Raw genomic sequence first — 11,999 nt, 5'->3', positions numbered from 1 at the left:
GAGCTGGCCTTTTATAGGAGACGAGTTTACAAGCTTGAACTTTCATTCAGACATAATTGCCATTGTCACGTTGTATTGATTATTTATGGTGCAATGTTATGATATAACACATCGGGTCAAAGTAAAGGAATTAATTATATAAAGGTCTGTACAAAAGTTAAACATGAGGCTGTTTTGTTCACATAACCTAATAATGATTAACCAAATAAAGTAATAAATATTAATTCATGAATCAAAACTTGGCCTTCAAAAACTTTAGTTTGTTCGTGTGCTTATATCATATTTTAATTGTATTTTGCACATTTGTCGCCTGCCAGCGGAGCCGGGCCTGGAGGCTAGGCCGCTGGGTCAGGGGAACTGTCCGAAACGGCGGCGGCACTGGGCGCCGTGCCGGGCGGGGGGCCCCGTGGCGGCTCCGGGTTGCCTTTCGGTCCAGGGTTGGATGCTCAAAGCTCTGCTCTGCTCTGCTCTGCTCTGATGGGGTTTGCTGCGCTTCGCTCTTCTCTGACACCATGCTAACTTAGCCAGAATTAGCTCGGATGGGAACGTCACGGAGCTCCTCTCCGCCTCCGTGGTTATGCTGCGGGTCCCCACGCGCTCCGCGGCCGGCACGGAGCGTGTCTCCACCCGGGAGCAGAGATCCGGAGCTCTCCCGTCAGCCTCCGTGGAGCTTGACCCCTGGAAGGCGCGGCCTGCTTTACGTGCCTCCGTGGAGCAAGCCGTGGCGCGGCAGCTCCGGATCTCCGCTCCCGGGCAGAGACGCGCTCCGTGCCGGCCACGGAGCGCGCGGGGACCCGCCGCATAACCACAGAGGCGCGTGAAGCAGGCCGCGGCTGCTGGAGCTCTCCCGTCGCCTCCGTGGAGCAGCTCCGGGCCGTTTACCCAATCGGCCCCAACTCTGCCCCTGGAAGTCAGGCACACAGGCGCCGTGACAGCTGAGGCCGACTCAAAGTGCTTCTCTGCTGGGGAGAGGAGCTCCAACGTTCCCATCCGAGCTAATTGTTGCTAAGTTAGCGAAAATTGTCAGCTGACCCACCTGAAGACGGTCGACAAGGATGACGATGGATGAAAAAATATAGCCGAAATGAGCAATTTTGCAAAGATTATGTCCCGCGCTAAAGTTCCATTGCCGTGGCCCCCGCTAAGTGCGGCTAAATCGGTTGGATCTAAATAACTTCTGAAGGACTCCGAGCTGCACGATGTTTGAGTGAGTGTATGAGCATGCACACACCTATAAATAAGGTCCAGGTGTCAAAAAAACTGGAGTTGCACTTTAAATACTACTCCTAGGAGTAATTGGGCATATTTTGTGTTTACCTTAAGGTTTTTCAACTGAGAACCTTCTAACAACTAAGAACAAAAGGCTAAGAACCTAAAGAAGAGCCCAAAGAAACTAAGAACTCAATAAAGGGTTACGAAATCAAAAGAAAACTAAAGAAACCAAAAAAATTGTGGACAACAAAAAAATTGACAGAAAACTTGGTCTGATTCTTTGAGTGAAATCCTGTTTAACATGCTCCATTCAAGTCCGGAGCAGCACAAAAATCTCAGAGGACTTGACAGTGGCTTTTGAGAAGTGCTTGGCATGATGACTACAATTGATTCTACTTTGGTATGGCGGCTATAAAATGCGTAGACAGACTTGTTTTCAGCGATTGTCATGTTTTGAATGAAAACCTCTTGAGCTGGACCAATGCTTTTTCATGAATTACGAACTTCTGTTCTTCTGTCACTGTCCATAGCTGCCAGAGCCAGAGCTTGTTTCAGGCAGATGGCTCAGTAGCAACACCGCCTGCATTAAGGCACACTTTGTTTTTTTTTTTGGGGGGGGGGGGGGGTCAGGGGAGGGGAGTGGTTTGTAGGCGCAAAATATCAGCTTGTTAATGTAATTGTTAGCTATGTAATTCATTGATAACACCCCGAATTTTAGCCTGTGTCAACTGGTCACCCTACAAGATGTTGAACGTCGCCTGCAAACCACCATTCATGTTAATTAATTATCAAGTCAATTGTGTGGCATAAAACATAATGTTATATAATAGTATGATGTCGCATAACTGGGAGGCTTTGTCTTGTAGCCCCTCAGAGTCAGAAGCGAGATCCAGCACCAAGCACCAGCCGTGAGCCCACAAGTCCAGAGAGGGCAGGTAGGATTGCTTATTAACTGATTATCATTAGAATTAATATAATGAAGAGTATAGTGTAGACCTGGATAAAAGTAAAATGAAACATACCTGCATATTTTGTCATTCAAAATATCCTAATTGGTTAAGTCAAAATGTGTTTTACATATTAAATGTGCTAAAGCCTGACAGATTATTATGTTTTATTGTGATACAGGTGCATGAGAGTCCAGGGAAACTGGAGGAAGTGTGAAAGGGAGAGCAGAAACTTTCCTTTATCCCCATGTCTATCGTATTATTGAACAGCCGGCATATGGTAAACCGCTCCAACTAGGGCACCGGCTATTGAAGGACGGACATTTTTGCCCTGTGTTGCTTCACGGGAATGTGAATCTACATGTGTGTTCTTCTCATAATGTCCTACTTTTGTTACTGTTGTTTTTATATGTACGTACATTGTTTATATATATATATATATATATATATATATATATATATATATATATATATATATATATATATATATATATATATATATATATATATACATGTTGATGTAGCACTTTGCACTTTGCTCTAGATAAATTTCCCCGGTGGGACAATAAAGTTTATCTTATCTTATAACAGACAGTGTTGTAGAAAGTGCATCCCTCTTTTCGCTGCTTAGCAGTTTGATAGCAATTCTCCTAAGAGAATCATGCAAGTGCATGCAGAGGTGGCAAGAGATGATTCAGGACAAGCATCATAGACGACCGTGCCCAATACGGCCGACCAGGTGGTGGGCTAAGGATCAGGCACTAAGTAAAGTGTTTGGGTGATTTGGGAATCCCCAGAGAGCCTTGTGTCTTGAAGTGCTTATGACTTTACAGACCATTGTAGATGACAGAACACAACAACCAACAGTGAGGGCCAAGGCAAAGAGAAGGCCTTTTGAGGTATGAGACAGTGCTCACTGCTCAAATTTTCCTTTGCATTTTGAGCAGACATCCCCCCTTTCAAAATACTTACAGACCAGGGGAACGGATATCATCACAGCTCAATGTCTGGTTGAGGGGACAGAGAAGGGTCTCAGGGAGTATGCTCGGGACTTTGAAGGAGTTAAGTGTGCAGCTGATGAGTTTGAGAAGTGGGTTAAAAATGGAAAGTTGCAAGAGAAGGAAGAGTGTGAGGTGGTAGTACAGACTGCCCTTCCTGAGAGAAGGTTCAGGAAAAAGAAAAGAATGCCAGGAAAGCTTGCAGAAGATGAACAGCTAGCATGAGATAATAATGACTTCAAGGTCAAAGTTCACATTGTGGACACAGTGACAGACAGTATACATAGGTTTTCTGCCAATGCAAAACTTTGCTCAGATTTTGCCTGTCTGGACCCTCAAAACTTTGCTCATGAGAGGGAAAATAGACTCCCTAGCTCAGCTCTGGAAGAAATAAGCAAATGTCTGCTTAAGTTTGACAATAGAGCTGCATTTGACATATTATGTAGTGAACTCTACAGCCTTGCTTGTCAGTGGGACGGAATAAAGATGTCCCCTCTGGAGGTATACACTGTCAGGACAGCTAGTGGAATGCCACAAGGAAGGATCCTTCCATGGAACAGCAGGATGTTGAACTCGGGAACAAAATTTGTTCCTCCTGTAATAACTGTGCCATTTGTGTTCATCTCATCCTCTCCCAGTACAATCTGCGAACTGATGCCTACCATGTGATTGGACTGGCCTCCAAGTTGCTGTTAAAGGACCTATATCATACAAAATCCACTTTTTTAAGGTTTTAAGCATGCCACAAAGTTGATTTCCCCTTAAAACCACTCACAAAATGTTATTTGCCTTCATCCACACATGTCTGAGTAATCTTTTTCAGTCTGCTTTCAGTCTTTTACAGCAGCCCCTCCCTTCGGGTAGAAAACAGCTCGTTTGAAACTCTTCAAACCTAAGTACGTCACAAAAGTTGAACTCCTCCAAACCACTCTTCTCCCACCTCACCCCCGTGCAGACAACACGCAAACTCTCCTCTGACCAGCACGCAGCTGATTCGCATTTTCCACTGAGGAGACCCCCCCCACACACACACAGAATGGCATCATTACAAAGTTAATGTTATACTGTGAATAACAAACTTGCAGAGAACAGTGGAATAATTATTTTATTCTTTATTCATAAGGATTAGATATCTATAAACACTCATTTCATTTAGCAAAAGGACATTCTGAAGTTGTGAAGAATCGTGTTGGAGATTTGCTCTTTAACTCATGTTGTCATTATGTGAAATCTAAGTTGTGATGGAACTGTTTTCTTTCTTTTGTGGTAGAAAAAGACATTATAGTGTTATTAGAAAGTGCAACACTTTTTATTTTGTTTTTTGAATGTAATATTCAATGTTTTCATTCTTTTATTTCATTTTAAGGGTTGGGTATCGTTATAGTTATTTGAAAAGAGTATAGATTGATATAGATAGGCTATAGAATAATGTTGGAGATGTGCACTCATGCTGAAATAAATCTACATTGTGAAACAACCCTTACTTGCACTGAATTGTAAATATTTTTGAGAAATACACTGAATGACAAGGCTTTACAGAACAGTGCGCTACTATAAACTTAACATGTAAAGTTATAAATGCATAATTTTTTTAATAATACATCCTGCTCCTAAGTGGGCCGGTCTGAGGCATGAAACTCCAGAGCTGAAAATGAGTCCCACTCCAGCCCTGCTGAGTGTTGAAAGAAACGGGAGGTCCGTGCCTGTTTTACTGCATTATTGTAAATTTTGAGTTGTTGACGTAATGATGTAACTTGGTTTCCTCCACATCCTTTCAGCCCTCCTGCAGTTTCTTTTCAATTTGTTGCTCTTATCGTTTTTTCTCCATGGGGGTTTGGATTGTCCTTTGATTGTTGTAGTGAAAAGTGGAGCTACTGAGTCCAGGCTGGACTTCAGTTTACTGTTAAAATCATCAAGCAGGTAAAATCATGCAGGTGAGATCACAGCAGGAGTGCTCTGTAAAATCTTTATAAAATCTGCAGCCACTTCAGAATTGAGGTAGCGTCTCCTCACTGTTCTCACCTGGGCTTCCTGCTGGTTATTGGTGATGTTAAAAAAACACACGGTAGTGGTCAGACACAGCCAGGTCAACAACAGAGGACACAATGATGGAAACTGTGCTTTATAACCAGGTCCAGAGTGTGTCCTCTGTTGTGAGTCGGCTGGGTGACATGCTGTTTAAAATCTTAACAGTTTAAAAGATTCAAAAATTCTCTGGATATTGAGTCCGAGATATTATCAATGTGCAGGTTAAAATCACCACTTATCAAAATTCATATTACAATGAATGTTACATTTAGAATGACTGGCTAAAAGTTCAGAATATTCACTAAAAAACAGACTACAGTAATGGGGGGTCTGTACACTGTTAGACAGAGGATTGGGGGAATGCTAAAATGATTTGTCACGGTTAAAAACCACTGCACGCACACTCAATAAGTTTTTTTTTGGTAACACTTTACTTGAAGCCCCCCTGCATAACACATTATAAGTACATTCATAAAGCATTATAATGCCATTATAACATGTGTAGCTGTAGTTATAAACATTCATAGATGATCACAATGCCAGGACCAAACCCTAACCCTAACCCTAACCCTAACCCTAACCTTAATCCTATGCTGTATACTGCTGTATAGTGAGTTATAAAGCATTGTGATCATGTATTAGTGTTTATAACTACTTATAATGTGTTATAAAGAGGGGCTTCAAGTAAAGTGTTACCTTTTTTTTTTTTAATAGAAGCTGTCCATTCACTCCTCTTACTCTGTCTGGGTGAAATTAATAAAAATTATAATCAAATAAAAATTAAAATTTGGTGGGGAATCAGTGAGAATAACAGGTGCATCAGTGGCAACTAGCCATGTCTCGGTTAAAAGCAGTCAAAACAGATTCCAAAATAACCTAAGTCACACAGGTGTTTCCTCTCAGCAGTGAGAGAATGGGTTACAATTCACATGAAACAACTTATAACAATGACTATTCTGACACTGTGGACAGATTCACAGAAGACACGTTAGTTTGGCCATAGCTCACTTTTTCCTAAACATACACCTTCGAGATGTCCCTCCGAGCCAGTGTTTCACAACTGCTGGGTTGCGGGCCCGTTTTAAGTAGGTTCCTAGTCTTTGCCAGGAGAAAAAAAAAAAGTACAGGAGACAAATCTTGAAGGTCCATTTGTACTCCCGAACACTAGGTAGTGCTAATTCCCTATAATGCAGGTTGACACTCGCCATTTGACACCATAGACGTCCGGGAAATAATGGGGTAGCCGCACACGCTTACCTAATGTGTATATACAGAAAGTTGCAGAATGGGTGTCTGACCTGGAGCCCTTCTCCAAGGATGAAGACAATACAGAAAATGGGGGAGACTACAAAACACACTAGATGGGGACAGGTAGGTTTAACAAAAATAGATCATTAATCTGTTGTCTGGGCTAAGAAGGAAACAAAAAAAACCTCAAAACTTCAGACAAAGCGTCAAAACTTGCCAAAAGAACAAGTGTCCTCTCCCACACAGAAACACAGGGGACAAAGCCATATACTATATAGGGGCAGGACTGGAGGATGAGTGGATGATGGCTGATTAGATGACTGGTGACAGGTGTCCAGGATGATTACTGGCTGGATTGGTGATGTCATGAATGAAGGGATAGGAAAAAAGGAAAGACGCCACGACTGGATACCTGAGGGAGACAAACATGACCAAACACTAAACATGTAAAGGCAGCAGCCATAACAAAGACCATGGCTGGTTTTGATGAGCTGACTGAATATGAAGAAAATCAGGTAAGACTCAGGCTGTGTTCGAATGTCCACACTATTCCCTATATATAGGGCACTACATAGTGAAGACGCCATTTGTAAGGCTGTCCAAATGCCCAGATAGCAAAGAAGAAGGGCACTAGAAATTTCCCACAATGCATCTCGAAAAGTAGTGATCATCGATTGTCCCTAGATGGCTCAATATTACCCATCGTGCATTGCGAATCTCCAGCAAAATGACGGAAGAGCAGCAGCGCGAGCTGGGAATAATTTAATAATATATTTTTATTTATTCTTCAATGATCAGAAAGATGACAAGAAAAGTAAAATGCAGAATACGAGCGCATTAAAACAAAAATACACACAGGGACTGGCCTCCAGGCCTCCTGTACGCATTCCCTCCAGCCCACCTCTTAGCCCCGCTGTTATGCAGGGTGAGGACCCAGAACCTCCATGCGATAGTGGTGACCCCGGACACCCCGAGTGCCCGGTGGTTCCCGGACCTGGTTCAGCTGGCGGTCGGGGACCCGTGGCCAATCCCCAACGGGCCTGACGCGCTGCTGCAGGCAGGGGGCGCCCTCCGGTCCCACCTGTCCTGGGCGGGAGACTCTTGGTCTGGAAGCTGAGAGGGTGAGATTTGTGGAACTAGATCTCCCCCCAGCAGTGATTTCCACCATCCAGAGTGCCAGGGCCCCCTCTACTGTCAAGGCCTACAGGTCTCGGTGGCAGCTCTTCACGTCGTGGTGCTCGAAGAGGGGTCTGGACCCGGTCTCCTGCACTATCGGTGCAGTATTGGAGTTTCTCCAGGCCCTGCTGGACAGTGGTCGCGCTGCATCTACTCTCGTGGTATTTGCATTGGCCATTACGGCGGGCCATGGCGGTTTCGGCCATTTTTCTGCGCGCAATCACCCGCTGGTGAAGCGCTTTCTGTGAGGGGCGTGTCGGCTGAGGCCGCCCCCCAGGCATGTGGTTTCCCCGTGGGACCACCACACTGTGCTGGATGGTCTGAGAGGGCCCCCCTTCGAGCCTTTGGAGCAGGCGGAGGACCACTTTCTCTCCTTTAAGGCTTCTCCTCTGTTGGCGCTGGCCTCTGCCAAGAGAGTTGGGGACCTCTGCGCCTTGTCGGTCCATCACTCCTGTATGGTGTTCAGTCAGGATGGGGGACTAGTGCACCACTGGCCTAACCCGGCCATTCATCCCAAGCTGATCACATCGGACTTCCGGTCATGAGTCATCTGGATCAGGGCGCTTGGCTCCACGCCTGGCTCGTCTGGGGACGACCCACGGCTGCGGTTGCTTTGCCCGGTCAGGGCTTTGCGCTGCTATGTTGAGCGCACAGCTGGCTTTCGCACTACAGACCAGCTGTTTGTGCGCTTCGGGACCAGGGGGCGTGTAGCCTCGCTGTCCTCCCAGCGTCTCACCCACTGGGTTGGAGGCGCTATTGCAGCTGCCTATGAGGCGCAGAATCTCCCGCCGCCAGCGGTGATTCGTGCTCATTCCACGCGGAGCATGGCTGCCTCTGCGGCCCTGTGCAGAGGTGTCATGGTGGGTGACATCTGCCATGCTGCCTCCTGGGCTTCCGCATCCACCTTTGTGCGCTCATATCTGATGGATATGTGCACAGACACTGTGGCCATGTCGGTTCTCAGCGCGAACGGGGGTTCTGTCGCTTAACCATATTGGCCCTCGTCCGGCCCCGGTCTGCCTCCCGTGTGGGGTCGCGGACCAGGGGTTTTCCCGCCTGCCGTTGTGGCTCTGCCCCGGCCGGAGCATGTGTGTCGCTGTGGCGATGCTTATGCACGTTGCGGGCGGTGCCTCAGTGTGAGGCTGCCTGCCCTAATTTTCTTGGAGGTTATTGTGGCCGTGCTGGACGTACGGCCTGTTTGCTTCTGTCTTTTCCGCACCAATCCTGTCAGCATGCCAGCTGGGAGTATATTCACCCCTACGGCCTCCGCCTTGGTGAGTACAGGCGCCAACCTCCGCTCATAAAACATGAAGATAATGCGGAAGTGCAAAGAAACTGTAATTCCGGAGAGATTCCAGCAGGGGGCGATGATGCTGGTTTCAAAAAGAGCCCAGGTCTCATTGGAACCCATTCAAAAATACAGATTTTCAGAGTGCAAATAAACATATAAAGCGCCCAGTTTCAGGACATATTTTGGTCTCTATCACTAGTTTCTATAAACGTGCTGGCTTCACCAGACTCTGATTTTCACATAAATCATCTGTTGATTTTATATTACGAGTTAAAGTTTTGCATAAATCGCCCTATCGCAGCGCCTCCTCTGTCCACATGATGCGGTCACGTGACAGGCGGGACCAATCACATTTACATCCGGTTTCAAATATTCAATGTGGAGACGTCCTGCTGGACTCGCTAAAGTCTTCAGAACGGCAGTTGGGAACTCTATGGGTGACGTCAAGGTCTATCCATTTATATACAATCTATGGGTGAGTACCAATAGCGAAGCCCGTAAGTGGGCTAAGCATAGCACGAAGTGAAATTAGTTGTTACTGAACGTAACTCCAGTTCTACGAGTGTATGCATGCCCACCTACCTGCTGGCCCAGCTGTCTGCTTCCTTCTTGGCTGTTCAGAAGAAGGGAGAGCGACGCTTGAGCCGCTAGGGATATATCCTCGGGGAGGGGCATGGCGATGTGCCAACGCGCGGCTAGAATTGGTGCGCAGGTTTCAGTTTTTGTCTCAGTGATTGGCTGGCGCCGAGAGGAGTACCAATAGCGAAGCCCGTCGGTGAGCACGCATACACTCGTAGAACTGGAATTAGGTTCAGTAACTACTAATTCTCCATTACTTCCTCCAAACTCAGAGTTACATTAAATCCCGAGTGCTGCTTCATTTATTTACTGAGAAGGTCATCAAAACAAAAGTTAAGTTTGAATATTAAAGGTGCTGTAGGCAGGATTTTGCTAGTCAGTGCTAATTTTTCTGTGTTTTCTTTGGATTAAATGTTAGAGTATCCATTGATAATCCTTCAGGAGTGTAGCATAATTGCACTACTGTGAGGGCGCAGCGTTTCCATCTGTGTCTGTTCTGAGCTGAAAAGCAATCTCGACAGCTCCAGGTATCTTTGACCAATCAGAAGAGCCCCTGAGGCTCTAACCGTGATTGGTCGAGGGGCGTTCGTCACACGTTCTTGTGGGAGGGGCTTAACTTGCGTAAGGGCGTGATGTCGGAGAAAACAACACAGGATTGGCTGTGCTGGGTTTCAAATCACCATCTTGCTTAGGTTTACCTAAGCAAGATGGCGGAGATGCTGAATCCTGCCTACAGCACCTTTAAATCCTTTTAAATTGCACTTTTGTTTGAATTTATTTTGAATTTGACTTTCAATACTGCCACTGAAGAAATATGTTTTCTCCATAGTCCAGTGTTAGTAATAATACTAGAGCTGGGCAACGATTAAATTTTTTAATCGTGATTAATCGCACCCCAATCCTGGAGTTAATCATGATTAATCGCGATTAAAATGGCTCAGTTGAAGTCTGCCGATTCCATTCAAAATGTGTGTGTTCCATAAATAATTTTACAATTCATCAAATATGATTTATAAAAGCTTAAAATACCAAGTCTTTGCCCCCCAACACACACACACACACACACACACACACACCAACACCACCAATAACAGAGCAGATGAAAAATAGAAGTTTCTTATGAGCGCTCACTTACTCAAACTTCATCCTATCTCCAAGACAGCCTAAATTCAGTCACGCCGAATTTTGCCTCATACTTACCTTTATTAAATCAGATTGTGTGTTGAAGGGAAATGTACTTTATTTTGCGCCTGAAAAATGTCCAGCTGGCCGAAACACTGCACCGACAAAACATGCAATTTAAGTTTCACTTTCATTTTCTTCATATTTGCACTCCTTATTTCAGTTTGTGCCTCATACCAGCATTTTCCTCATGATTTTTCTGATAATTTGGCCGAGTTCAATATGGCAAATAATGAGGAATGGACCGTATTTCACCGTTAAAAGCGCATGTGTGGTTTTTTGACACTCAGCTGGAGCGCGGTGTGACTCTCCTGGGGCCACAGGACAGATTAGATTACCGGCGACAATTTTTTTCTCGAACGATAAGACTCTCGCGATAACGCAGCACATTATCGCCGTTAACGGCCCAGCTATAAATAATACGTTCAGCAAGTGAGGATTTTCGGCTAGATCTACATAAAATGAGATTCTTCTTCCTCTCTTAAATACTTCAACATAGTTGTACTTTTAATTTCATGTATTTTGCTTGAAAACATAAGCTCAGTCTGTCGAAAAAGTCTTTTAATGAAATATGTGGTTGTTGTTCCAGCCTCATGATTAATGCCTGAATAAGTGACTGAATAGTTTAAACAAGATTCTGTTATTTTATCAAGTGACTACTCACCTAAAGCTACATATTTTGAGCCTTTTTGAAATAAGAACAATATGAAAATATGTTTTTTGTTTTGTTTTTGTTTTTTTTTTAAAGAAGAATATTTCCTTCCCCAGCGTTGACACTTGTTAGTTGTTTTAGTTAATCATGGAACTTGTTTATTGTGTTGACATACTGTGATTTTGTGTTCATGATCTCAGGTCCAAACTGTCCTGTCATTTGGTAAATTTGAGAAGTTAAAAGTGTTCAGAAGTTTGGTTCCCGATTGGTCAGTTAGGGCTTATGGTGGGTCCTCAAGTCAAACCAGTTGAGAACCACTGATCGAGGCTTGACAGTCATGCTGAGAGTAACATCTGCTGGTTTGCATGTGACTTCTACCCAAAATACAAGACATTAGCAAATATACAAAAAAATGAGGGGGGTGTTTGCATTACCGCGGGAAGTAGGGGTGCTGCGGGGGCTGCAGCACCCAGCACCCCCAGTTGTCGATTAACACAGGAAGTGTTAATCGACACCTACTCGGTAAGCTCCTCGGTGGCAAGGCACCGGGGGTGGATGAGATTCGCCCTGAGTACCTCAAGTCTCTGCATGTGCAGGGACTGTCTTAGTTGACACGTCTCTATAACATCGCGTGGCAGTCGGGGAAGGTGCGTCTGGATTGGCAGACCAGGGTGGTTGTCCCCCTG

Source organism: Salarias fasciatus, chromosome 16, assembly GCF_902148845.1.
Source record: "Salarias fasciatus chromosome 16, fSalaFa1.1, whole genome shotgun sequence".
Taxonomy (NCBI): domain Eukaryota; kingdom Metazoa; phylum Chordata; class Actinopteri; order Blenniiformes; family Blenniidae; genus Salarias; species Salarias fasciatus.
Note: the sequence above shows the minus strand (reverse complement) of the source record.